The sequence below is a fragment of the Accipiter gentilis genome, chromosome 15 (genome assembly GCF_929443795.1).
Source record: "Accipiter gentilis chromosome 15, bAccGen1.1, whole genome shotgun sequence".
NCBI lineage: Eukaryota > Metazoa > Chordata > Aves > Accipitriformes > Accipitridae > Astur > Astur gentilis.
The window spans coordinates 8,007,871-8,034,216 of NC_064894.1; positions in this window are offsets into that span (position 1 = coordinate 8,007,871).

Genomic DNA, 26,346 nt, shown 5'->3' on the forward strand with positions numbered 1-26,346 from the left:
TAGGTATGGCCTGGACTATTTTATTGCAAAATAATTCAAATTTTCTTTTTTACTTGCTAAAAAGGCTACTGATAAACAATTATTTTATGCAGAATACCAAACAAACTATAGCCGTATACATATCTACATAACCCCATTATTAATACATTCTTGATGGCAGTAGAGCACTTATGCATATCAATCCTCTTGCAGATAATTTATACATTTTCAACAGGGGTGTTGCATTTTTCAATGCAGGGTCTAATTCTAAGGACTACCATGCTTTTGTATCTGTGCAGTCAGCATTTTGCCAGGCTAGTCCTTTTACCTCTTTGCTTTCATCCACTTCTACATGCCTTTTGTCTTTCTGTTTGATCCTATCAGCACTGAGATCAACCACAAAATTCCTGCTGGGAGCAGAAGGGGATGCTATCTCTGTGATGTCTAAATCCAATATTTGCCACCATTCTTCTCTACACACCAGCTGCAAACACACATCTGCTCTTCTAACTTGTCACTTTTAGATCTTTCACTGTTTAGGTCTTTTCACCATTTAAAACCAAGATGACAACAATACAAACATGAAAAGCCTTTCAAATTATGATGCCTTTTATTAATGTCCTAGGATTTTTACACAGTTTCTTTTCTAATCCCATTTCATATGAACACAAGTGTACTACAGGTTTAGCTACAGAAACTCTGCAGTGCAGGAGGTCAATTTCTCCATGGTTTTCACAAAAGCTGAGCAAGCAAAGTTCAAGTTAGCTGGATGTTTGTGGGTTTTCAGAGTGCCTAAAATACACCCACTTATAAAAAGCATCAATATGGCTATAAAAAGATATCTGACTTCAGCCCCTCAGATGAGGAAAACCGACTTGAAGATTTGCAGACTGTAAATTCGTCTATCTTGAAACTTTCTTTTTGTCAAACAGCTCCTTTGTTACAATACTGTGATGATTCCTCTTGAGAATAGACTTCTCATAGCCTTCACACAGGGCAGAAAAAATTACTTTTTTTTCCTTTTAATAGCAGCTCACTAATAAAAGGAAAGTAATTAACAATTATGCATATTCTCATATCATTTTTACCATCAAAGAAGGCATGATACAAACACGATTGCTCATCTCACTAAACATACTTGTAAAATCACTTTAATAATGAATACTTGCCACTGGATATTGGTTTTAATCCAGTTAAGATTGATGGTGGATGAAAGAGCAGCAAAGTAAATACTATTTTAATCAAAACAACTGTTGTAACTGATCTCTGCTATTTCACTACTGCCAACCCCTTCAGCAAAATGGAAAATGAAAACTATTTCTCTAGTATTTTCACACCTAAAATTCAAGACCATCACTTCTGTAAAATAAAACAGAACCCTTTTCATTTGCTGTTTTTTGAATCCATGTTAATTCTTGTTGTAAAACAGACACCATGGGAAATACAAAATTTTAAGCTGCATTTTCTGTTGGACTGGTAAGTTAGCACACAATTCACTGATGTTTTAAGCTCCTATGTTATCACAGAGTTTAAGATACTTCTCAACATGGCAGTCCATTTGTGTACATACAAACAGACCCACCTTCCAGGTACACAATCTTGTTTTTCCAAAGTTAACCCCAGGATTTCTACAGATTTCATTAGGTTTGCTTGGACCAGGACTGTTGCCTCCAAAGATGTGTTAGAGAACCAGTCATCAAACTGGTCTGTGGATACAAATTTGATATAATTTGGATCACTGGAGGACTTTCCAGAAGATTGGAAAATCACTAATTGTACACCATTATCCCAAAGGGTAACCAGAAATACAGGCATAATGTGATGCTCTGCAAAAAGATGGGATCATTTAGGAAGGAATTAAACATTCTAAAACCAGAAGGAGAAGTAATGCCCATCAAGATGGTTTTATGGAAAACAGTTTGTTATCAAAACCAGTTTTAATTCTCTAATGACTTACATGATTAGTAGATAAAAGTAATTACATAGACATAATATATTTAGATTTTATTATTGTCTGTGACATAATATTATCTTGGGGGGGGGGGGGGGGGGGACCAACAACAGATTCAGAGAGTCACTCACAACTCATTCACAAAGTCCAGGAAGAGAAAATAAAGAAAGATAGAACTGAAGAATATTTTAAGAAATCATTTAGTCCATCCTCTGCCAAAATGCTTCACTGTCCCAATGTCTTTCATGGAAGGGTTTTGTCAATGTTGTTCTTAAAACCTTTCATTATGGAGATTCCTTCAGATCTTTCACATTTCTATCCAAGTTTTCACAATCTTTTCTACAAGAGCAGATATCCCCCCTACCTGCCTCAGGAATCTTTTTAATCTGTCCCCCCTTTTTTTTTCTTGAATCTGGAGCTTCAGCAACGTGAAATGAAACCACGGGGTTATGCCAGACCCAGTGTGCTTCCCTAGGAGGCATAGACGGATGAGGGGGTTAAAATGAGGACCACAATCCACAGGGAGTGTGTGGCTCTACGGAGCACTGTCCTATCGACATCAGCTTTGAACAAAGGTTCAAAGGCTATAAGGCAGGCAAAGAACTTTTTTTTAAAGTTGTGTTAGAATTTGGGCTTTAAAAAAAAAAAAAGCTGGTTTATTTTCACTTACATTCTAATTTGCCTTTGGAGTAAGTCTGAGTCATGATTTTGAGTTTTTCATTGCAATCACTACAACTAATAACTGTTTGGGGGGGGGGGGGGGGGGAGTGTCTTCCTAAAATAAGAGAATCATCTCCTGTAATGACTTGTTTCCAGGAGCAAAGGCTTTGACTGAAAAACAAACCACTGCATAATTTGAAAACTATTGTTCCTCATAAAAGAGCTGCCAATTTTGAGATGCAGTGCAGCTTTCCGGAAATAAGTGGGAAGCTGGAACTACACAGACATTTTATCAGATAACATGGAAGAAAACAGAAGCCATCTCACACTTCTTAACAGGCGCAGAGGAGAGCAAGGCGCCACTTGGCAGCTGAGGGATGGAAATGGCTTCCCACATTCCAGGGCTGTCCGGTGTCCGGAGCTGCTCCGAGTGCCACGGTTATTCACCAGCGGTGCTGGTCCTGAGGATTTTCTAATATATCCTGGCCCTCAGAAATTTGGGAACAAAGATGTGGACAGAGAGAGCCAACATCTCAGAAATAAGGGTGTCTGTTAAGCTTTCATCTCTATGCCTAGGGATCTCAGAAAGGCTTGGGTCAAAAACAAACAGGGAGACTCCAGGAGCTCCTGCTGAGACACACAAAATTTCAAAGCTTATAAAAAGAAGACACTTAGTTGGCTCTCTCTATTACTAGTTACATGTTCATACCCCTTCAAAAAAAAAGAAAAAGGCAATACCTAACCTAATGGTCTTTTTAGCATACATAGTTTCTGACAAGTTTTACTACTGTCTTTCTTATACAACCTAAATGGAAAATGGGGTTTAACCAAAGCTACTGGAAGGGGGCTACTGCATGAGCGTGGGGGGCATTGTACAACTGTCACTCCCAGCAGGTCTATAGCACTGTTTCATCCAACGTCACCACCTGGGGTGACTAGGAAGGGGACAGTCACTGAGCTACTAAATCATGTCCGTGCATGGTGTAATTCAGTTTGACTGCAGCAGCAAAAATGCAGCTCATGCGAGACGCTAATGAGAGGCTTCTGCAATTCATTGCTTTCGACAACAATTTATTAGCTTGGATAGAATCTAGCAGGGAATAGGGCATTTTACTTATGAGGATATGTTGAAATAAAGGAGAAATACCATCAAAATGCAACCATGCTCTTTTCATGACCAATCTGGGGGGGCTTCCACCTATTTAAAATTCTAAGACTTTTTTAGAGTGCTCAGCAATGCTAGTAACTAAAATGTTGGAAAATGGCTCCTAGGACATAAAAAGGGCAAGGTAAAAAAGAGGGAAGACAACAAAGAGAGCTGTCGCTCCTCCAGGCATAGTAGCACTTATTCCCACCTTGGGATGCAGTTTGCAGATGCAGAGCTACTACTTGCCTTCCTTACCCACTATGATTTCCATCAGGACTTTATCCTGTTCTGTACACAAAGCATATTTAAAGAGAAAACACACTGAATATACACGCAAAGCACTGGGCAGCAATTGTTCTTGCTAGCTACTTACAGGCCCAAAGTGCTGTCCAGTACCAACAGGAGATGGTGCTGGCACTAGGGAGCTTACGCAGCAGATTCTTGCAAAAATGTTTTTGCCCATTGGCCACTAAAAACCTTCACGCTCCCCTCAATCTGAGCGGTTTTCAAGCAGCTCTTTACCCCCAGAGCAGGAGGAGGTCTGGTCCCCGAGCATGCAGCACCTTGCTCCAGCTGGGGACCCCAAAACTTTCCCAGCAGACAGAGGAGGAGAGCTGGACCATCCTCACACACACCTACCTGGCAGCCACCCGGCTCACTCCCACGCAGCAGACACCCAAACTGGGACGGCCGGCACAGCAAGGATGGTTTCAGCATCACTCAGGTGCTGAACAAATAACAGCGTAAGAGGAAAAACCAACATCAGCTAACCCAGGAGGGTGGAGACTGTGGAAATTTTGTGTCATTTTGAGAATGACAGCGCGGTGGCAATTGCTGAAGGAAAGGTGGAGTGGACGATGGGCAGTTATCTCCTCGGCCCATCTAGTGTCACCATTAGCTGCTTACAAGTCGGCTCCCACCCTGGGTGCGTGTCGTGCCAAAGTACCTGGAAAGAAGAGGATCCTTTTACGTTGTCATGTGCAAGACCAACATAAAGAAATACGGACTTCCTTCCCTTGCATCTCTGTACTTATAAAACTACCTGCCTTCAAACGAAAGGAAATGTCTCTTTCTTTAAGCTTTTGATAGATTCTGTTACAAAAAAAAGAACAATACTGAAAAGAAAGTTGTAATATGAAATTGTCTAAATGGAGATACAATTTCATCTCGCATGATACATGAGCTGAACACTAATGACATCTCAAGAGTTTTTCATTCCAGTCAAACCAAAATCATAATTAATTACCTCAGGAGGCTGCTAAATGCCCACAGCACTGGAAAGTCTGCGGGAACTACTTCAGTGCATCTGTGCCATAAGACTTAAGTACAAAATCTTAAACATGTAAATCATTAACGAGGTCTCATCAGCTCTCCTTGGAGTGCCAGACTTCTCCCAGGTTTTCCTATGGAGCCCCACTCTCCCAGCGCGCAAATACACACACACGCTGTTAGCATAACGTGGTTGCCATGGAATTGATTTTAAAAAGCAACTTGCAACACAGCCCATTAGAAAATACTAGGAGACCGTGGGGGGGAAAAAATCAACCTCAGTTCAAGCCACTAATGTTAGTGAGCTCTTGATGCAACACACATTTGCTGAAACCATCCACAGTCAATTACTGAGACAGAAATAGGAGTGTGGAAAGCAACTGCCTTTAAATAACAGACTGTTAAACCACGACATGCACTTAAAACTGTTCCTTACTTTTCTTTCCATGGGACAGAGCCTCTTCAACTGTTTTGTATACAATTAAACCCGTATTTCCTATGGGGTCCTGGAGGCTTCTTTAAGAAGCAGCATCAATCACTTTTCACACTGTGGCAGAGTCCTGGTTAAATAAAAGGTGTAAATTTAAGGCGTAGAAGTGTTCCAGCCTCGGGTAAAAGTCCATAAGATTTAGGAGTGTTATTGAGGTTTTTGGAAATGCCATGTTAGCATTTCCTAGCAGCTTGTTTCCCTGAGTCTCACTATCTATAGATAAAGCAGGAGAGGTTGTGAAAGAGCAGATCTATCCCAGCCATGTATGATGCTACCTGCTGCCCAGTTCTGCCTCCACGCAGGGGGGGGCACCAGGTCCGGCCCCACATTTCGGCCACTCACCAGAGCATTGCCTTGGGACTGCTGAACACTGCACAAACTCCTTTAACACGATTCATTTTTCTTCCCATCGCACAGGTTCTGTCATGCATCAGTTGAAACCAGCGTGCAAAACAAAGGCCAACTATTATGCAAACGAAAGAAAAAAACATAAGGTTTAAATTTAAATCTGCAAACAATTACCAAAAAATCAGACTGACTACAGAGGATGGATAACCTTAGAACTATGATGCTTGCGTTCACTTTGAGTTACATCTTGCTGTAACAATCTGGTAAACCAAAATATGAAATAGATGCTGGCAAATGAACAGGTTATTCAATATTAAATTAACTGATAATTAATATGATAACCCCTTGTTTTCAGACACCACTTCTTTTATAAGCAAGTTTTTTGAATTTTCAGAATATATGATATTTCCAACCCTAAACGGTTCTCTCTCATCATTTAACAAAAAGGCAAAGTGACTTGGAGCACAGGAGCAGGAAACCAGCACTACAGAATTCTGTCTTAGAAGGCATTTAAATTTTATGTAATAAGCAAGGCCTATGACAAAAGTACGTGTAATGTAATGTAATTGTATCATTTTTCAAAGTTTTACATAATGACTTTCTGTTTCTAAATAGTACTTCATTATTGGAAGCAGGAGAATGTAATTGTTCTCTAGGTGCTGCTGTTAGCTCCTAAGGGCACGATCAATCCTGCCGAGACATATAATTCATGCACTGTTTGCTTCTGATACAGCTACATTTACGAAAGCAATGGAGTGATTAGATTCCTCCAGAACAAATGTGTCTATAAATCCCTGTGTTGCAAATATTATTAACAGCTACATCCAGCAAAAGACTTGGGCCACTGGCATGAAGCCGAGGCAGAGCTAACAGACCTCCAACCAAACCATAATTTTAAAAAAAAAAAAAAAAAAAAAAATCCCCTCCCAGCTATTGCTTAACCCTGGACACATTTACAATCAGGAGGCAGCCTCCTATCTAACTCTGGTCCATTCGGTGCCTGAGGTGCTGCTCCAGCTCCCGCTCAGCAGGAACCCTCCGAGCTTCACAACCCCTTTTCCCACGTGAGGGAAACCAGAGTCACGACTTTAAGCATCCTTCTGCCGCATTTTTGGAAAGATTGAATCTGATAGGCGTTTAACGCAGCAGGAGCAGAATTAAATGCCTTCACAAAAAGTAACCAAGGACACTCATAAAAAAAACAATGGCTATTTTAGCAGTCCGCGGGTGCTCGTGAAGGGAGATCGCTCTCTGCAGCACCTCAAGCCAGAGAGGAACAGTGCCCACAGCCACCGCAGGCTCAACGTGACCCTAAGTAATGAGCCAGGTACACACAGAAATTACACAAGCTGAACAAAGGCTAAGATTCGTCTCTCCAAATTAAGACATCTGCATCAGAGCTAGCTGGAGAAAGATGAGTGGTTTAGGGCATAATTCATCTCATTTAAGGAATGTACCTAAAACTCATGATGTGCATCACTCCTTGGGACTGTTTTTTTCACACTGGCTATAAGGAGAGTCCTAAAAAGCTAAATCAGATATAAATGGATGCACTGCAGACTGCTAAAGTTAGCTGAAATCAGTCTTGCACCAAGCATTTATTAATAATTTAACTAACCAGAAACATGGATAAAAGTGAGCCAGTGCATTGTTTTAATATTATTTATGTTGCCATTGGACTGTGCAGAGAGCAGAAAGATGAAACAGAGACTGAAAAGACATAAATCTTTCCTAACCATGGAGAAAGTCATATTTATGTATGTCCTTGTACACAATAATACCGTATTGATTTCCATCAATTCCACATAAGCCATTAATATACAGAAACTAAATTCTGAAGTCAACAATTTAAACAACAACAAAAAAAAGAGAGTGCGAGCTTTGATAAACCTATAGGCTCCTGTGACAGTCCAAAGAGATTTTCACATGCAGCTTTGTAACCACTACAATTTTTATTGGGTTCCACGGACACCGTCAGGGAATCTTCCCAGGACATGAATATAATCAGTTTGTTTCAGTACATTGCCAGATCATTCTTGAAGAAGACTGATATTATTTACCTTTACAGTACAGAAAGGCTGATTCTCAGAGCTTTCTTCCCATTTGCAACCAAGGTATATAGTGCTTACAACTGTACTGAGTTGCTCTTTCCACGATGGCCCCTTTCCCAACACGTATATAATTTAAGAAATAGACCACCTATAAGAAGGCATATTTCCAGTGTTCATGCAGCATCTAGTAGCATGGAACCTCAATCCCACATTTGCAGAACTGAAACCTAAATTTCCTGTAGGATGACATAGGCATTTTTATACTTTAAAAGCAAATGAGAACTACACATCTACTTTAAAAAAAAAATACCAATGTCCCATACCTCGCCTCTCGTTGACACTAGCCTCTAATCTGGAATATGTCCTCACCCGCCCCATGCATCTCACTAGTATATCTTTTGCTTTCTTTGGCACATAGTCAGCTTTCCAGGAAAGCATCACTGATTGTCTTCTGAGTGTTCAGTTAGCTGGTACCTCAGACAGGCCCATATTGTAATTTTCCTGCAAATGACCCATTTAAGGAGACCCAGAGTTGATAACTATCACAATGTCATAGAGAAAAAAAGACAAAAGAAACAACAAAAATCAAGGGAAACGGTTGGTAAATCCCCAACTGGGTTTTGCAGTCCTCATTAGAAGAAATAAAGATAAGGAGTAATCCTTAATTGAAAGAAAGCAGGATTCAGAGACCAGCACTCACAGTTCATCTGTTCCGTCTCTGCTTTCTCCCTGAGCACAAGCCAGCTGCGGCATATCTAACGTTGACCGTGTTGCCTATGGTCTTTTTTAATTACTCATACTTTAATTTTCCTCTTTCCATTGCCTGTTTTCCCACATTAATCACAGCTTGCTACCTATTTTTTTTTCCTTTCATCTGCTATCTCCTCTTAAATTGCATTTCGTTAGTGTTTTCTTTTTCCTCCTTCAGCTAAGCACCACCCGGTTTAGGTGTGAGCCCCCGGTCCGCGCGGTGCCTCCGATGGGGATAAGCTAAGAGAGCTAACGGAGTCCCCGTGCCGCTTTGGGACTAACCAGGCAGGAGGTGTCCGAGGAGCCGGCACAGGCAGCTTGGGTGGCCGTTTCGTGGGACGGTGGGATGCTCCTACGCAGCCTTTAATGCTGTTGTGGCCCCCGAGGCACAGCAAGACTTTCCCCCCCCCCCTTCTCTTTTTGGTGTCTCACGGCTGCTTTTGCTCTAAATCAATTTCCTCCACACCCAGCCGTAAACTTCTCCCAGCTCCAAACATTGTCAGTAGCACGTTCTCAAAACAATTGCACAGGGAGGAGGAGATGGGTTTAATATATTCGATTCCCAGTTTGACAGATTGGGCCCACTCAAACCTCTGAGCAGTTTAACAGTAGTTATGTTGACAGTAACCACCCAGGAGCATAAATACAAACAAACACACTCACACAGCACTCGTTAATCAAATGGAAGTAATCATTTAGCTCACCCAGTGGACAATAAAAATTAAAAACCTCAGGGGAATAAAAATTAAAAACCCCAGGGGAGGACTTGTGATCTCCCAAGTCATATTCAGTGGCGTACCCTCAACCTCCTCGCAAACCCAACCACGGAAAGGCTAATTGTGCTGTGCTTGTCCAGATTAATGTGTTGCAACCCCAGGTAGCACTCTGAAGATTTAAGCCTCCGAGCTTCCAGGCAGTAATTTTCACTCTCCTGAAGGAAAAGGAAAAGTCACACTGGTTTCTGCAATCCTTCCACTATCAGCAACATACAGCAGCTCCAGTACCGCACCAAATTCAGCCAGGGAACCACAGAGAGAAATAAAACTTTGTCGGCCTTCCCTGTCCCTCTGTATCACGGGACCGCAGCCCGAGGGAAGCTGAGGGGTGAAATGATTTAACTAGAGCTGGCCTGGCCTTGAAAAACACAGGCTGGGAGTCCTCCCAAGGCCCCTTCCATCCCTGTTTCCTATGATTGCTGACTGGTCAAAGTAGAGCAACTCCTAAATGCATGTCTAACTTCTAACTCTAACCTCTTAAAAAAAAAATAAATGAAAATAGGTAAGAAAATAGCCTTAGCCTTCCCTCTAACTGGAGGATGTCCCCCACTTTAAAAAGTAGAAAAGATTAAATTCCTAAGACAAGTTCAAACACTACATGAATTGCACTGTTTCCTTAAAAAAGTTATAGCACTGGTGCTCGTTACTAAAAATTGGTATTGCTTTTCATTTTCACAGGGATTTTTTATTTCTGGATCTCAAGGCCCTTGGCAAAGGTAAATAACCGCAAAATAAACCTTTGAAGGAGCACAGTTCTAGCAGCTATGTGTTGTATGAGAAATTGGTTATGAATGTATAATTTAGGGCTTCAAGGAAAATTTTAAAGCCAGGTATAAATTAAGGACCTAGTACTGCTCTCGCTGAAGTCTGTTAGAACATGACTGGACTCTAAATGACCACTGGAGGTTACTGTTTCCCCACAGAAATTCAATGAGCCCAGCATTATGCTAATTCTTTTCAATTATTAAAGACAGGCATCCTTAATATCAATGGCTGCAAATTGCTCCCACGTATGGCAAGCTGTGTTGAGTGTGTTTCGGGGTGGCAGAAAGCAGGGGGCAGGGAGAGGGCATTTGAGCATGCAAGCATAGAGGTGCAGTCGGAGAAAGATTTCTTGTTGCTTATTATTATTATTTGTTATGAATAGATGTATTACCCCACAACCTAGAAACCCAACATTTACCAAGTTTCTGCTGCGTGAAGTGCTCTACAGGCTGGAAATGCTGCCCCAGCCACCCACAGCCTTAGCGACGAGAGAACAGACCGTTACGGGCAGATACGAACCCATCAGACGGTATTGATTGGCGTGATAGACAAGAGCATCCGCATGCCAGTGGCCTCATTGTCGCCACATCCTAGCAGAAATTACAGACGCAGAGAGCTATTTTAAGGGAAGACCCGGGGGGGGACAATAAAGCTGGTTTGCACAAGTTTACAGGAGTTGCTCCGCAGTGCATTGGGCAGTATGAGCTTTACTGGCGTGCCCGCGAAAACGGGTGAGCAGGTAGTCTTGGCCTTCTGGGGCGACTGGGGCAGCGACCAACATCTTTAGTAGGAATGAGAGATGCCAGGCTGGCTAATACAACTGATTAAGTCTGTTTTCACGTGTTAGCCACCGTGGGCACCTTGTATTACTGCTTTAACATGCCACTTCACCTTAGAGGTTGCGAGAAGGTGGTTATTTTAGCACAAATGTACTATCGTTCTCCTTTGCCCGTATTACTTCTATTCAGAGCTTGCAGAAATTTTTCTGTGCAGCACTGGAGAGCTTTAGGTACCTGCTGCAAATTGGGGATAATAATTGCCTTTTTTCTGTCTCACTTGTTGTTCAAAAGCAAGCTCTGGGAGGCAGATGCTGCCTTTTAATACCCATTTGTGAAACACCTGTATGGCAGATCTGGACAAGGGCCCCCAGAAACTCCTTCAGTGCAAGTAGTGAAAACAATAATAAGGTGATTCTACCTCTCAAAATATCTTCAAAGAGTAGACACAGACCATAATATTATAAGTCATGTCAGAAAGAGCCTAACGGCGGTTTACCCACAAGAACCTGATCTCTCCCTCACTATTGGCAGCCAGAGGTGCCTAATGGCATGTCAGAGGCAGCGCAACAAGAGAAGATCAATGTGACACAAAAAGAAAAAAAAACCAACCCAGTGGTGTGTGGAGAAAGCATTCAGTCAAGCACAGGGGAAGCAGCTGCTTTGTCATCCGTAAGGCTCTGTAAAATACCACCATCTGAAACGAATAAAAGAATTTTAAAAATAGCACTCCGTTTTCCCTTCTTTAAAGATTTGTCACTCCCATCATTTTCTCTTCTACAAAGTTCTCCTCACCATCAAAGCCTTTTAACTTTAATATTAAAGTGACATATCAATTTTTTCCTCTTTCCTTTTATTTGCGGGAGTGGGGGAGGATTTGAATATTTTCCTTCGTTGTTGGATTTATTTTCTTCAGTCTAAAACCAGTTTTGAAATTCTAAGCAGGTTTAGAAGCTCTAGTGGAAATTCAACAACCTTCTGTTTATTTAATAAAAATTAAAAAAGAAAAATAAAAATCTGTGATTTAAATCTCTGTCATACTGTGCAAGGGCATTAACATACTCTTTGCAGCTATTTTATTGAAAGTCTTTCTGCAGTTAAAGCAGGACTAGGCACAAGAGGCAGCTCACCTTCCAAGGTGTTGGGTCTGGTTGTCTCCCAAACACCTTCCCCTGGCACAGACTGGCATCCTCAGTTTGGTGGTAGGATACACAGTCTTTCTCCTTCCAGTTGTCACTTTGCATCTGGGTGAGCTGGCGGTCGTTAGTAACCATCACCTCGTAAACAGGTACTGGATAAACGCTGAAGGCCAGACTGTGGTTGGTATGAGCCATTTTGTAACCCTTCCACCAGGACCTGGGTGGAAACAGTCATAGGTGGGTTCACATTTAAGGGTAAATCACCATTACAGCATCGTTCAAGTCCTCACCCAGAGACCAGGGAAAATTATCCTGATTCAATGAGCAGTGCAAATGACTCAGCGAGCAAACTGTCCCCACTGGCAAATAGGAAACAAACGGCTTAACAAGGAATATTTTTATTAAAGGCAGAAAAACGAAATGCCTCCAACAGGCAGATAAACAGGGTAACAACAAGTCATTCTCAAAGCAGAACCGTAATTCATAGTCTCTTCTTCCACGCCAGCCGGATGCCTTTCCCCTTCTCTGCCAGCGTTCACCGAGGGCGAGAGATTTTTACAGCCTTTCTACGCCCCATCCCAGCCGCGCAGGCTGGTCGCGGGCGGCCCTCGGCTCTGCCCCAGTTGCTCCATCATCCACCACCTCCCGCCCAGTCCTTTCTGCTCCACGGCCGGGCGCGCGTGTCACCTACGGAGCACGGGGACATCTCTCCTCCCGCCCTTCTGGGGGTGCCAAGGACTCGGCTGGAAGATGCCGGTTCTGCCTTTCTGAGCAGCCCACGAAAGAAAGCAGATGTCACCCACCTCCGAGAGCAGAGACGGCCAGCGAACAGCCCCCGGAGCCGCAGGACGTGCTGATGGCTTTCCCGTGCCTCAAGAAAAAGCGACTTCTGGGAGGGAGGCGAAGACGAAGCAGGCGGGGGCGAAGGGAGGAACGAGGTGTGAGAGTCGGTCCCCTGGCAGGAGCGAGAACAAACAATCACGTCCAGATGCCCGAGCAGAGTCACGATGCTGAAACTTGAAAGGAAACAAGAAAACTCAATTAGTGCCACACTTTTTCTTTTTTGCAGGTCTGGGAGCTCCCGGAGGGGGTGAAAATCTAGCGTACACACAGCCTAAACAATGTTGTGTTTTATCGAGGGCAGAATAAAAAAGAATTTAAGCATTCCTTGTTTCCAGTGGGAAAATCAGCCCTGTCTTGTACTGCAAGTACATCTTGACAAAGAACGCTGCTACCGATAAAAGCTCATGTAAAATTTTGAAGGAACGATCCCCAAGATCCTTGAATATTAACTTTATAGGACTCAGTTAATGTCTTTGCTGCAGAGAAATGTAAGGTTGACGGAGACAGGACTGGCAAGTTCTGAAGCAGCTCTTGTAACAGTAAAGAGTTGTCTAGAGCAAATAGCATCATCAATAAAAATGACATTTCGTTTACTGCAGGTTTTGTAAGGATGCCTATTCTGTTCACAGAAATCTGCTGTTGATTGGAAAAGCCAGCAGTTTTCAAAGTAGTAACAGAAATTACCTGCCCTTCTCTGTATCTAGCATTTCCTTTCCCCCCTTCACTTAGCTGCCTTGATAGCAAAACTGATTTAACTAAATTACTGCAGCCTGCTCAGGCAGACACAGTTATATCAATATAAAGGTGTTAATATATTTATAGGTGGTATCAACTAATACATCAACATAGTGGTTATCCAGATTTAAATACATTTATACTTCTCCCACAATCACTGAGTAGAGGCAAGCCTTCTGTATAAACAACAGCTATAGTAAGCATGCACGATAGTTGGTAAACTTTTAAATCAGCTTGATTTGATTGCTAAAGTTGAGATGAAAAATGTCCTCCAGGCTACTAACAGCCAGAAAAGTTTTTAAAGTGAAAAGTGGCATTTTGCTGGTGGATTTATTTTAACTCCAGAGCTAGACACGTTTCAGACAGCACACACTGACAAAATGACACATTGAGTGATTCCGCTTTGACTGTGACCATTACAATATTGCTTGATCCTGTCCCTCTTCTTCTAGTGATAATTTCTTTTATTTTTTTTTCCAAGCAGAACAAACAAGGAGTGTGCCTGCCTTCTTGTTCCACCTTTGGGCAGCACTAGGGCAGTGGGGGGTTGGCTCACGATGATGTGAAATAACCAGTAAACAGATGGATGTATTACAGCAGAGCTGGCAATTATCAGTTGATAAGGAAACTGTCAAGGGTAATCTAAGAGGGGAACATGTCCGGCCATGCAGAGTCCCGACTAATCCATAACTTTTGATTACCTTGTCACCAAATAGTTTAACATGTATTCAATATCATATTAAACTTAGCTCACAATAGAGGGGCCATATGTCAAAGCGTTCTTCAAAAATTTGGTCTTGAAATTTTGATAACATCTTGATAAATTATGCAGTTAATTTGGCCGTATATTCTTAAAACTGACAGCAGCGGCTGTTTGAAGCTCTGAGCATGTAGTAACCATTCTGATTTAGATGAAAGGAGGAGCAGAGAGCACAAGTCACCCGTTTCAGAAAATGCTCTTCCTAATTGCAATCAAAGCCATCTAAGAGTTCTTTGTAGAGCAGGTGAGAAATTTTTCAATTAATGGCTCCCGCCTACCCAGTGGCAAATCTTGTCTTGCTAAAAATTTTTGTAGAAAAGACTTAGACCTGGTAGTTTTCTTCATATTAAAAAAAAAAAAAAAAAAAAAAAAAAAAAGGAAATGCAAGTTTTCAAATTGTTGTATGGTTTTATTTGAGGAAAAAAGTTATAATTTGTGTATTCAAAGTATTTTGTTTTGAAATTTAAGCAAAACCACCATATACATTCACCCGAGCTGTGTGCTCTTAAGATTTTTAACCACAAAAGTTTCTGAGATTTTAATTTTGCCTTGTAACCAAAAGGAACATTTTTGAAACTTGAAAATCCTCCCACTTGCCTCTCTTTTTTTTCCCCCTTCTGACAATTAAGTTTTGAATAGTTTGCTTCAATGGACATAGAAGTCACAGGTGGGGACAACTGTCAATGGGATGTTTTGACATGGTCTCATCCTTTTTCTCCAAAATGAGTTTTCAGCAAAATAAATAAAATTTGAAAAGACAGTGAAAATATTCCATCTAATTTTTCTTATCAGCTTTGACCATGTTATTTACCTTTTCTTCCACTAACATACTGCCTGTTTCCTATCTCTGTTTTGATCTCTTCAGGTTTGCTAAAAAACTTGGCTACAAAAATTCTACGGGAGAGAAGTCAAATATCTGAGTAAAAGACAAACTCAGCTCATTAGTAAGTTGCCGTGCAGGAGGAGTCACTATGCCCCTCCTGCTGAACCATTTCCACGGGCGATGTATTGCAAACTTATCACGAATATCTTGAGACAGAAGAAAGTAATTACTGTACCATTTTAAAGCCACAACACTTTATGAAAATTGTAGATATTAAATGTTATTGGTCCTACTAAATCTGAGATCATGCAGGCTGCAAGTTTGTCTGGTGAGAACCAGAGAGATGTGTCCCCATAACTCTGATAGAGTACAGCTTTACTGCCACCTTTTTCCACAGCGCAAGTTAGGGACCTTATTAAAGGAAGCACGTAAATTCATAGCTTACTTCACTTACTTATAAAGGAATAAAACAAGTCTTACTCTTTAACACGTTATGCCACTTGGAAGGACTCTGGCAGCCAGTAGATTTTAATCTGGGTTTTCCAGAAAGAAGATATCTATTCAATCTCTTTTGATACAGCTCTCAGTGGAAATAGACATTATGTCAACAAAATTACTTATTTTTATCTTCGAATCATGTCTTGAAAAAGATGTGATGTTAAAGGTTTATCTCTTAGCTGAGAGAGGAAAAAAAATAAAAAAGAATGGGACTATTATTCCACAGTCAATCTGAATCTATCTAACTGTTACCTTCCTCTCTGGGTTATGACTTTCAGTTCTACCACCAATAAATTTCAGATGGTTTATCGTGGTTACAGTTGGGAACCTCAGCCCTTTTATGGCTGGTTATCTCAGTCTCACAATCCATTTGATAACAACCTAATCCATTAGTAGTTATTTTCCCACTTCGGACCACAGCCGTTATTTCCCCTCTGGTACATGAACAGACATAAAAATAGTGAAGAAAACTCAGGGAACAGACTCCACATCGTAGAGGTCATAGTCAGAAGTCTTCTATGCAATAAGCAGCATCAACAATACCTAAATTAATCATAACTGACAGCGCAATACAGTAAATAAATAAAAGGTTCAAACACAGCAATGACACACTGGGAATAAAGAAGAAACACTCAGTGTTTCTCTCGGGAGAGAGAAATTAAATGCCTCCTCTAGGAGCAGCAGAGATGATGAAACCTGATTTCCTGCAGATCTGTATCTCAGGGCTGTGCTCTCCCCTGGACTCTCTGATGTCTAAGCAACAGGACTCCACATCAGCTTCTCCCCTGATGAATCTTCTCCATGAACTTCTGCCTCCTCTTCCTGACCAACTATTTTCACAAAGCTTGTAGGGGTTTATTATTTTTCTTACAGCTTTACCTTTCTGACAAGCTTGGATGAAATCAGCTCACATGTCCAAAAGTTTGGGGCCGGTGTTGGCAGGACTGTGAACAACTGATTAACAGCCAGCCAGGCAAATGCTGCATGTTTTCCTAATTCTTGTTTGCTCAGAAAAAACCAGGCTAAAATAAAAACCTCTCCTTGAACCAAAAGTTGGACAGTTCTATTATTTTGCAGGGTTAAATGGAGAGGGGGGGGAATAAAGAGAGACAAACAATGAAGTAGGGCTACATGTGAAATTATTAAGAAGGGACTCAAAGAGATAGAGATTAGATATAGATAGGGAAAAAAGGAAGTAAATTCTGAGAAGATGAAGGTTGTAGTGGGGAAAGGTGATGGAGAAGGAGAGCTGGCTGTTGAGATAAGGGGCTCAGGACCCTGCCGGCCCAACGTTGTCACAGCCTCCATCACCTCACCTTTCTTCTGACTTGACTTCAGTGCCACAAAGAGGCTGCAAATCTGCTAACATCCAGAAAACGCAGCTCACAGATGTCACTATATGGAACCCAATGTGGGTCAGAAAATTGCCCAAGGACAGAACTAAGCTCAAAATCAAGGGGATTTGGGAATGCTTGTAGGGATTATTTATTTGTTTTTCCTCTTGTTCACATCTGACATCTTCCAAACCATGCTGCTTTTGATTTATTTGTGGGATGGGGAATGACTTACATGCCAGAGGAAGAGGGGAGGGAGGGAAATCACTCGCTTTCCTAAAAATTACAGAGCAGAACTAGCGTGCCTGTGGAGGCAGAGAGCAGGAGAGGTGCTTAGCTGCCATGTCACCACGTGCCACAGGAGGATACTGAGAGGAGATGGCCAGAAAACAGCGGAGGAACCTCTTGCTCCACACCTGAGGGTTGGGAAAAGAGGAAAAGCCCTACATCTAATGGAAAAATAACACTGCCATGTGAAAACCAGTTCCTTGCTAATGACAGCAGGAGTCTGCTTTCTGACAGCCCAAAAGCAAAACTGTGCCTCATCTACCCCAGAAATGGTCTGAATCACATTTGCTGAGAGTGAAGAAAGGAGTCGCAGGCCCAATAGGAGCTGCTTATCCCCGAGCTCTTCTGTGACTCATCTGTTGGTACCATTTTTGTCTGAATGATTCTCAGAAAACTTTTGAAGCTTACTAAGCAAAAAAAAAAAAAGAAAAGAGGCAACGGCATTTGCCATGTAACTAACATCTCTCTTTCTTTGAGCTATTCCATGCAAGAAGAGACAAAGCGAGCTGTCTGCTTTCACTTACCAATAAGCTAATGTTGAGTGAAGAAAGTAACAAACAGTTTTTATGAACATGCATTCATTTTGGGTAATGGACTTTCTATACAGGATATAAGTGTGTTTGACTGCTCCCAGTGGTGACGGTGCGGGTAGAAGCTCTGCCTCCCTGGGCTGTGGTGCTCCGGAGTTTCTCTCTGGCTACTGCACTGTGCTTACCTGTGTTTCTTGCACTTCAGTCAGAGCAAAGGGGAAGGTTGTGGAGGACCGGTAAGTGACTGACTCAAATCTAGCTTGTGTTAGTGTCCAACTGCTGTATGAAATTAATTGATCTCCATAACATTTCATGATCTCTTTAATGATTAAGCTCAATCTCATCTAGCTGGGTGTTTGAATAACACGCAAATCAGAGTACCACTCTAGTTAGACACAGACCAAACTAGTGCCAAATTCTGTATCATATTAAGTTTTCAGCAGGTCGAATTTTGAGGCACAAATCCAGATGGGCCTCATCAGTACTTTGCAGCAGATGAGTAATTCTCTTCTGCAGCAAGTCCTGGTAAGCCACATCCAAACTTAGGAGCCCCATTTCCACTTGGACAGAAATGTTGAATTCAGCCTCTCCTCCCAGCGAGGGGGAGTGCAAGAAAAGGCCCCCGCTTTCATGAAAAAAAGCAGCGTGAGCAGACATAGGTGAAGGTATCTAGATGTGAGCCCATGCGGATGTTCTGGCTTGGCCCACAGGAAGGAATGAATGCAGTACTTATATCTGGGTCCTCAATGATAGGTAGGCACCTGCCGTGAACTGGAGTCAGCAGAAGCTACACAAATATTTACCTTTCAGATTCTAATCTCTAAAGCTGTAAAGATGAGATCCTGTAAATGAGATAAAAACACAAACCCTATTTAAAACAAACAAACAAATGAACCAACTCCTACCTGTTCCATCCATCTCTAACTAAAATTTACTACCTTGACCGTAAAGTCAACGCTTTAACAGGGATTTGAAGACTGAACTAAATTAACTTTTCTTGTTGAGATATAATCCAGTAACAACAGCATTATTCGGTTCTGTGCAGCACAGATGTACTCCGAAAGGGTTTTTTACAGAGCTGAGAAATCAGGCTTAGCAACAGGGGGTTTTTCCCTCTTAAAGTACTTCAAAAGCTTTGCCCTGGACCCAGGCTTGGCAAGTCCTGCTGCAGGACTTGCACCTCCTCAGTCCTCTGCTTGCCAGGACTGGCAGCACCGACCTCCTCAGGTCACTCCCCCACCGCATCCTGAAAAACATTCCCAGGACATGCTGAGCAGAGAAATTACATTGCACAGCCATGACTCGTTTACACACAACAGCTCTCCGGAAAACACGAGGCAACTTCTGGAAGAGTGAGCCCTTGTGTGGTTGAGTGTGTGGCAAATCTCTCAAGCTTTAATTTCATCCTGCTCCCAGTGCTGGGGGGCTCTGAACTTCATCAGAAGAGATGTTTATTAATGATTCAGCTCTGGGAACTCCAACTGATTTAAAGGAAAAAATGAACCCTTTGAAAAAGATCTGATGGGAATCTTCTCTTTCAAATCTCTCCTCAAGACCTGCTTCTGCTGTGACATCCATCCGCCAAACAACAATCCTCACCTGTTATCAGCACTCAGGGACAAGCCACATTCCTTATTAAATATGTTTTCTGATGATTTAGAAACACCATGCTGGGCCCACAGATAATTTATATAATCTTGTGATACCATCCTCACCTTCTTTCCTTCCTTCCTTCCTTCCTTCCTCTTTAAACTTATTTGTTACATTTTTTACAAGACCCTGTCCTCTTCTGGTGTTGGGGCACCAGGAGATGCTACTCAGGTGGCACTAATCCTGCAACTGAAGTTCTGCACTGATATCTGGGGGGGGCTATGTATACATACTTATATGCATGTATAAACACTCACAGGCAAGTGTGTATGTCTATATGCATATACACACACCTTCACATGTGCCCTCTTCATGATTCATGCTTTATTTATGTTTTAAAATCTTAAAAATCAAAAGTAAACAAGCCAAAATTCTCTTCAGTAAATTTTTAGTATGTGATGGGAATAATATTTGGGTTTTTAAGGGATATGAGTTAGTTCCCTTAAATATATGTAATTACATCACTTGAGAAATTAAAAATACTTAGCAGGATGAAATAAGAGACTACTTGTGTCAAAAGAACTATCTTTAAGGAAAATGTTCGGACACAAAACTTTTAATACTTTTTTCCCTTGGAAGTCATACAAGATAAAGCCAAATGTGTCATCACTCTAAGTGAATTTTAAGAGGTACAGAATCACTGCTTGTTTTACTGCCTCTGTATACATTGTAGAATTGCTTACAATATGAAAGATGTTTGCCAATAAAGTGGTAGGTAAAGCATGACAAGCTAAGCTGAAAATGCTTTTAGGCCATTAGCGCTAGGGACAGGGGTTGTTTATTGCTATGGACGACAGCCAGCCCTCTTTGAAATCAGTTAGAGCTTTGCCACCTTGACTTCATCCAGGGGTCTCAGTTTGCTTACCTGGCTTGACTACTTCAACCACATGGTGCATGGAAAAACCAAACATAAGCAATAATTAAATACCAGCTCATTATCACATTTGGGGACAGAAATCTTTCAGTATCCTGTCAAGCTCGCATGGATTCTGGCCCCATTTATGCAGGTGACCCCAATAAAGTCACTGTTGTGACTGAGGGCAGCTTTACCGATTACGCAGCAAGCTCCCAGTTCACTCACGAGCGCAAGATGCTGTTCCACGGGCTGCTCCCCACATACAGCCTATTGCAGTAAGGCTAAAAACTTCTCCGTTTGGATGCCCAACTTCACATGCTTCTTTAAGAGGCTGTCGATGACTTTTCTCCACTGCTGAGTAACGTCGGCTGAGCGTCGCGTTTTGGCCACAAGCAGAAAGGACAGAGCAGCACAGTCCCAGTCCCATTAAGACCTCAGGTGAGAGCCTCCTGGTCCCAGTTTTGGACACAGCACCGCTTTCCCTCCCCACCCGAAAGCTCTTTAAAGCTTTCACACCCAGCTGAATGCTACGTCGGTGGCAGATTACTTAATAAAAGCAGCGGAGTGGAGCTGAAAAGAGTATGGTCGGGGGGTTACAACAGAGATTTAGAAAGTCTTTGGAACTGCTCACAGCCCTGCACATTAGAGCAGCCTTACTGCCCACCGCTTCCAAAGCCACCCTGGCACCGGGGACTTTGCCCACCCATAGGACTTTCAGCCACATACCAGCAATCAGGAGGGAGGTAAGAGCTGACGCAGTGGTTTCTTACTCTAGGGAAGTTTCCTCAACAAAGTTGAATTCCCTAATGCCTGGGGGGAAAAAAAAAAAAAGTGAGTTTCACACTGTCCAGACAGCATGAAGCTGTCTCCTAGAGGAGAGACCTCTGTTCTGTGCTGCCCTTCAGATTCCCAAATAGCATTTCCCTTACCAGATACCAAGGAGCATTCTCAAAATTCACCATTATCAGTCCATATGAGAGAATACCAAGGTCAGAGACAGACAATTTGTAAAGCTGAGTTATGTTAAACAGAACACTATACTACAAATTAGAATATTATACTAAAAACCTTGCTGCTGGAAAGCCTCCAGACATCTTACTGTGTCTCAGCACCGATCTGAAGGTAAGGATTACTCATCACCTGCTGTAAACCAGGCTAACAAATCAGGTGTACACAGTAAAATGGCTTTTTTTATTAGAAGCCCTTGACTGTCACATAGATTGAGCAGCTGCTCAGAGGACGGTAGTAGCTGCTGTGGCTGAGACAGTGTCATTCTCAGCTCCCATTTCAAGCCATTTGTGGTATTGTGGAAAACAGTATCAAAAGTACATGGCAGAAATCATTGCAATATACTCAAAGAGAAATAAAAACTGGAGCAGCTGCACCAAGTTGATGATTTAAAATATATAACAGCTACAGAAATCAGATGTTAGGGAGTTAAAGTCTGGGGAGAAGCTTGCAAAAGCTGCGTAAAGAAAGGTCAAAGCTCACCTCTTCCCATCTGCTTTTATTCTAGTTGTCTACTTGCTTCTTGGACCATGCAGCGTGTTTGCGGCCGAGTCTTCTCCTGGCTAAGCTGTGGATTTTCTCTAAAGAGTGTCTAATCTCCCTGACCAAAATCTGAGCCAGCACCTTGGGCTTACTGAGCCGTAAGCCACCCAAATGCCCGTTTCTGTCTCTAGGGACACAGAAAATAGATGCTGTCCAGTAAACTAGTTATCACTGTTGCTAAACTGCAGACCAACTCCAAGTTTTCATGCACGCACTAAATATTTTGCATAATAGAAAAGTTCAAATACACTGTTCCAATATAGTGGAAAAGCTCCCAAGCAGAATTTAAACAAGCTTATTAAACCAGACTTGACATGCCTCCAGAACAACATAAACCAAGTGGCGTTCCAAAATATGTCCTGAAAAATCACTATGACCAACAGAAATTACTTCAAAATTACATTATATGTGCATTTAGGTTGTAACTCTATTCAGACTGAATTAGGTCCCATTGAACGTAATGGCATAGACTCACCACTTCATCCTTTATTTGCTATCTCCTAGACTTTGGGAATTATTTTTTTTTATAATCTACAGAAAGGGACAGATGTTAGTGTCCTTGTAAACTAGCAGGCTTTCCCATAATGCAGCTTCAGCACAGCTTAAGTATTACTTTTACTGTCAAAAAAACCCCAATAAGAACAAATTCACCTGAGGGTGTGCCAGCTTCCACCTCTTTACACCATCAGGAGGCAGAAACATCTCCCGGTCACTCAAAAGGAAAATGAATTCCACAGATTCTCCTTCACTAGAGGGGAATTTGAGGGGTGTTAGGCATTCATGAGGCACACAGACTTCCACAAAATTCTCTCCTTACTATCTTGCAGGAAAGTCTACGTCCCCAGACCGCATCTGCCTGCCAAAGGAGTAAGCCATAGGAAAAGGAATTATTTTATCCCCACTTAAATACTCATGTAAAATTAAATAAATATTTGCCACGCTCTGCTGCAACCAAGTACACGGGAAGAGCAGCGCAGTGCTCCCCGGGCGCAGACTGCCACAGAGGTGGTGAACGGCAAACCGGGGCTGGGTTCACCAAAGTCCCTGAAACTGGGACAGGCACAAACCCAAAGTGTCCTGAGCAAGTCCCTGGCCTTTACCAGTCCCCACCCTGGCGATCCTTTGCGTACCTTATTTCACAAGGTATTCTTTTGAGGAAAAAAGAAATCTATCAATTTGCAAAAAGTGATTAAAGAAATCTAAAGGAAACTAAAGTTTCCATGTGTCTCTCAACTTTTGTAGCCTCCCTAAGAAAAAATAACGTAATAAATGCCTACCATTTGGTGCAATGCAGTGTATTCCAAGGGCGAGAACTTTTGTTCTTCAGAATTATTTTTATAATGTCACCTCTGCCAGGAATGATTTAAGAGCTTCCAGATAAAGGAATGAATTTCATCAGAGGCAGAGAGATCACCTCAAGTCTCCCTTTAGCTTCCTGATGAATAAAACACCCTCCCCAGTCCTCTCCAGCATCTCACTGCTACACTCAGAAGTAGGACTTTAAAGCAAAGGAAATTATTTGTGTCTCTGTCTAAAGGACATCTTTAAAAAATTAAGAGAGTAAACATAAATGCATGGAGTAGAGATGACTTTTCTGACTAAGCTTTAGACAGCTTTAAAAGTGAAACTATCTAAAACCAAGTGTATCCAATCTACTCCTCTGAACAGCTATTACTACATAACACCACCGTGCCTGCTGCGAGCGAGAACAAATAGTACCTCACATTTTCAGAAAGTGAAGGCTGTCATATCATTTCAGGTGTCTGGCATGAAGGAATTGCTACTTGTCATTGCCAATGGCTAATTTCCACTCCTACTTGCATGTAGGAATTCTCTCTCTAAAACTAACTTACACTTTTTCCAATGCTAGATACAGCAGAGTATCATCTGAAAACTTAAATAAAGCCAATTCCAAAGGGCTTTCGGTACAAATTTCCCTCTCTGAATAGGGAAGATTCCTGCTGAGACTCACCCACCAGGCACTTCCTTCTCCAGTGTCTATCAGTTCTTCTTGGTAAATTCAAATAAATAGGCAAAGGAGAAAGGGAGCTGGGAAATCATTTGCAATTCACTCCTTCAGCCAACAGAAGGAGCTGCTAAAAGAGTATGTGAATGGGATCTTCCCTCATTGTAATCCTTCTGCATAGCTCCAGTAAGGAAAAGGAATCCTAAATATTGCACGGTCCCAGCCACGAGTCACCCAAAAAAGCACTATGTTGGGTGGCCAGGAGCTGGGCTTGCAGAAGTCCCTTGGACAGGAGCAAGGACGAACCTGAAGTGTCCTACACAAGTTCCTGGGGTTCGAGAGGCACCATTCTAGCTGTTCTTCATGTAGCTTATTTTGAATATTGAGGTATTCTTTTCTATTCCACCAAGATCTTTTCACTCGGAGATGCTTTATCTGGAAGGATATTTTGTACAAGTCTCCATGATCTCCATAGTCAACCTACTTCTTGTATAAGGACAGCAGAGGAGCAGCATTGTTGGGTTAAGCTCTGATAAGGAAGGCCTCAGCTCACACAGCACTTACATTTCCTAACAGCTTATGTTAGAGAAAGAGAAACTCAGACTGGCACATGTTCAGGGAATACCAGCTAAAGGACTGGAAAAACGGAGATTCATCTTATAAGGGGACACTATTACAAAATGACTTATTCAGCCTAAAAAAATAGCAAAGACCCACATCCTGAGACAGGGAGCGATTGTGCTACAAATACTTCAGAGAGAAAACAGAAGAGAACTTTCCAAGCTCACAGACAGTGTTGGCATATGAAGAAAACGGTTAATAAGAAATGAGATTTCCAGCCATACAGAGACTGAAGTTCTGGAACAGATTTCCAGAAAAAAAATTCTAGGAACCAAACAAAAACCCCCAATTGTTTTCCAAGATAGGGCTGGGTGTGTTTGCCAAAGGGCATTATTTGGCATGGTTTCTCACAAGGAAATCCACCTCAGTACTGTACCTGCCGTTCCCAAGCTAGGAATAACCTACAAACATTTCTAGGGAACCCAAGCACCCAAAGGCTGTTCAAGCAAACCATTGGTCATGTCAGCCTACTGTGAAGTACAACAAAGCATTATAAGCAAATAGTACAAAATACCTACGAAAAAAATGTATCTGAAATATTTAAGCATGACGAAGACATAATGAAAGCTTTAAATGGTCATTTTAGGGAAAAAAGCTATCTACAGTGCACAGTGTATTGAAAGGCAAGGGATGCAATTAGTGCTCGCTGCTGTATTTCAGGAGTCCTTGATCATTTCTTCTTTGCATGAAATTTACATATTAATACTGAAAATGCCATTTGTTTGTCCATTGCATTATCACTCTTCGATAAGCATGTGTCATTAATGCATACAAATAAGGAGCTTCTACCTGTCTGCTAGGAAACGCAGCCAGAAGTTATTTACAAAGAAGTCATATTCAGTCCATTTCATACCATAATGAATCACCTGCCTCATTAGCGGACACCTTTCCTTCCTCCACGCCAAGCAGGCAAAGATCCTGACAGCAGAGCTTGCACTGCTTACCGCATGCTGGGTAATAACGCAACAAGACTTTTGGCTATGAGACCAACATACAGATGTGCTGGAATTGTGCCCACGTGCCTCCTCAAGGCACCAGCTTGTACTTACGTTCCTTACAAAAACCAGAAGTTAAAACCCAGCTTTTAAGAAAATCAAGGCTTGGGAGGCAAAAAGAAAGTCCAAGATGGTGAGACGAGCAGAAGCGCTGGTGCAACCTGAAAGCAGGGCTGGCTGACAGCTCACCAGAGCCACAACCTCCCGCTGGCAGAAGATCGGAGCCGCGGCAGCCACCCGAGTCCTCTGGCCCAGGCCAGCCTTTGGTCACCCAGTCAACAGCGAAGAACAGGATTAACTCCAAGTAACCAACAGAATGGATGTGAGCATAAATATTTTAAGCCACTTTGGTCAGACTAGAGGTCCATTTGTTCCTGTAGCCGGTCTCTGGCAGTGGCTATCGGCAGATGCTACTGCCAGGAAACATGGCACGTAGAAAGCCCCGTTGACCACAGCTGATCCTCCCAGCAAGCAGGTGGTTGAGGCTGCTCTGTGCCAGAGTTTGCTCTTGATGGCCTTTCTTCTCCAAATCCATCCAAGTCGCTCAACGCACGTCTGCTTTTTACATCTGACACATCATATGGCGATGGGTTCCTGAGCTGTATTCCAGGCTGTGTGGAAAAGTACTTCTTCTTCCTCGTTTTAAGCCAGATGTCTAACAGCACCATTACACTGCCCATACTGCACAGGCTGTGAGAGGCAGGGAACGATCATCCCCAGCTGAACTGCAGCACATACACCTCAGTAGTCTCTTTCCCAGGCTAAAAGCCATAACTCATTTAATCTCTCTGTGTG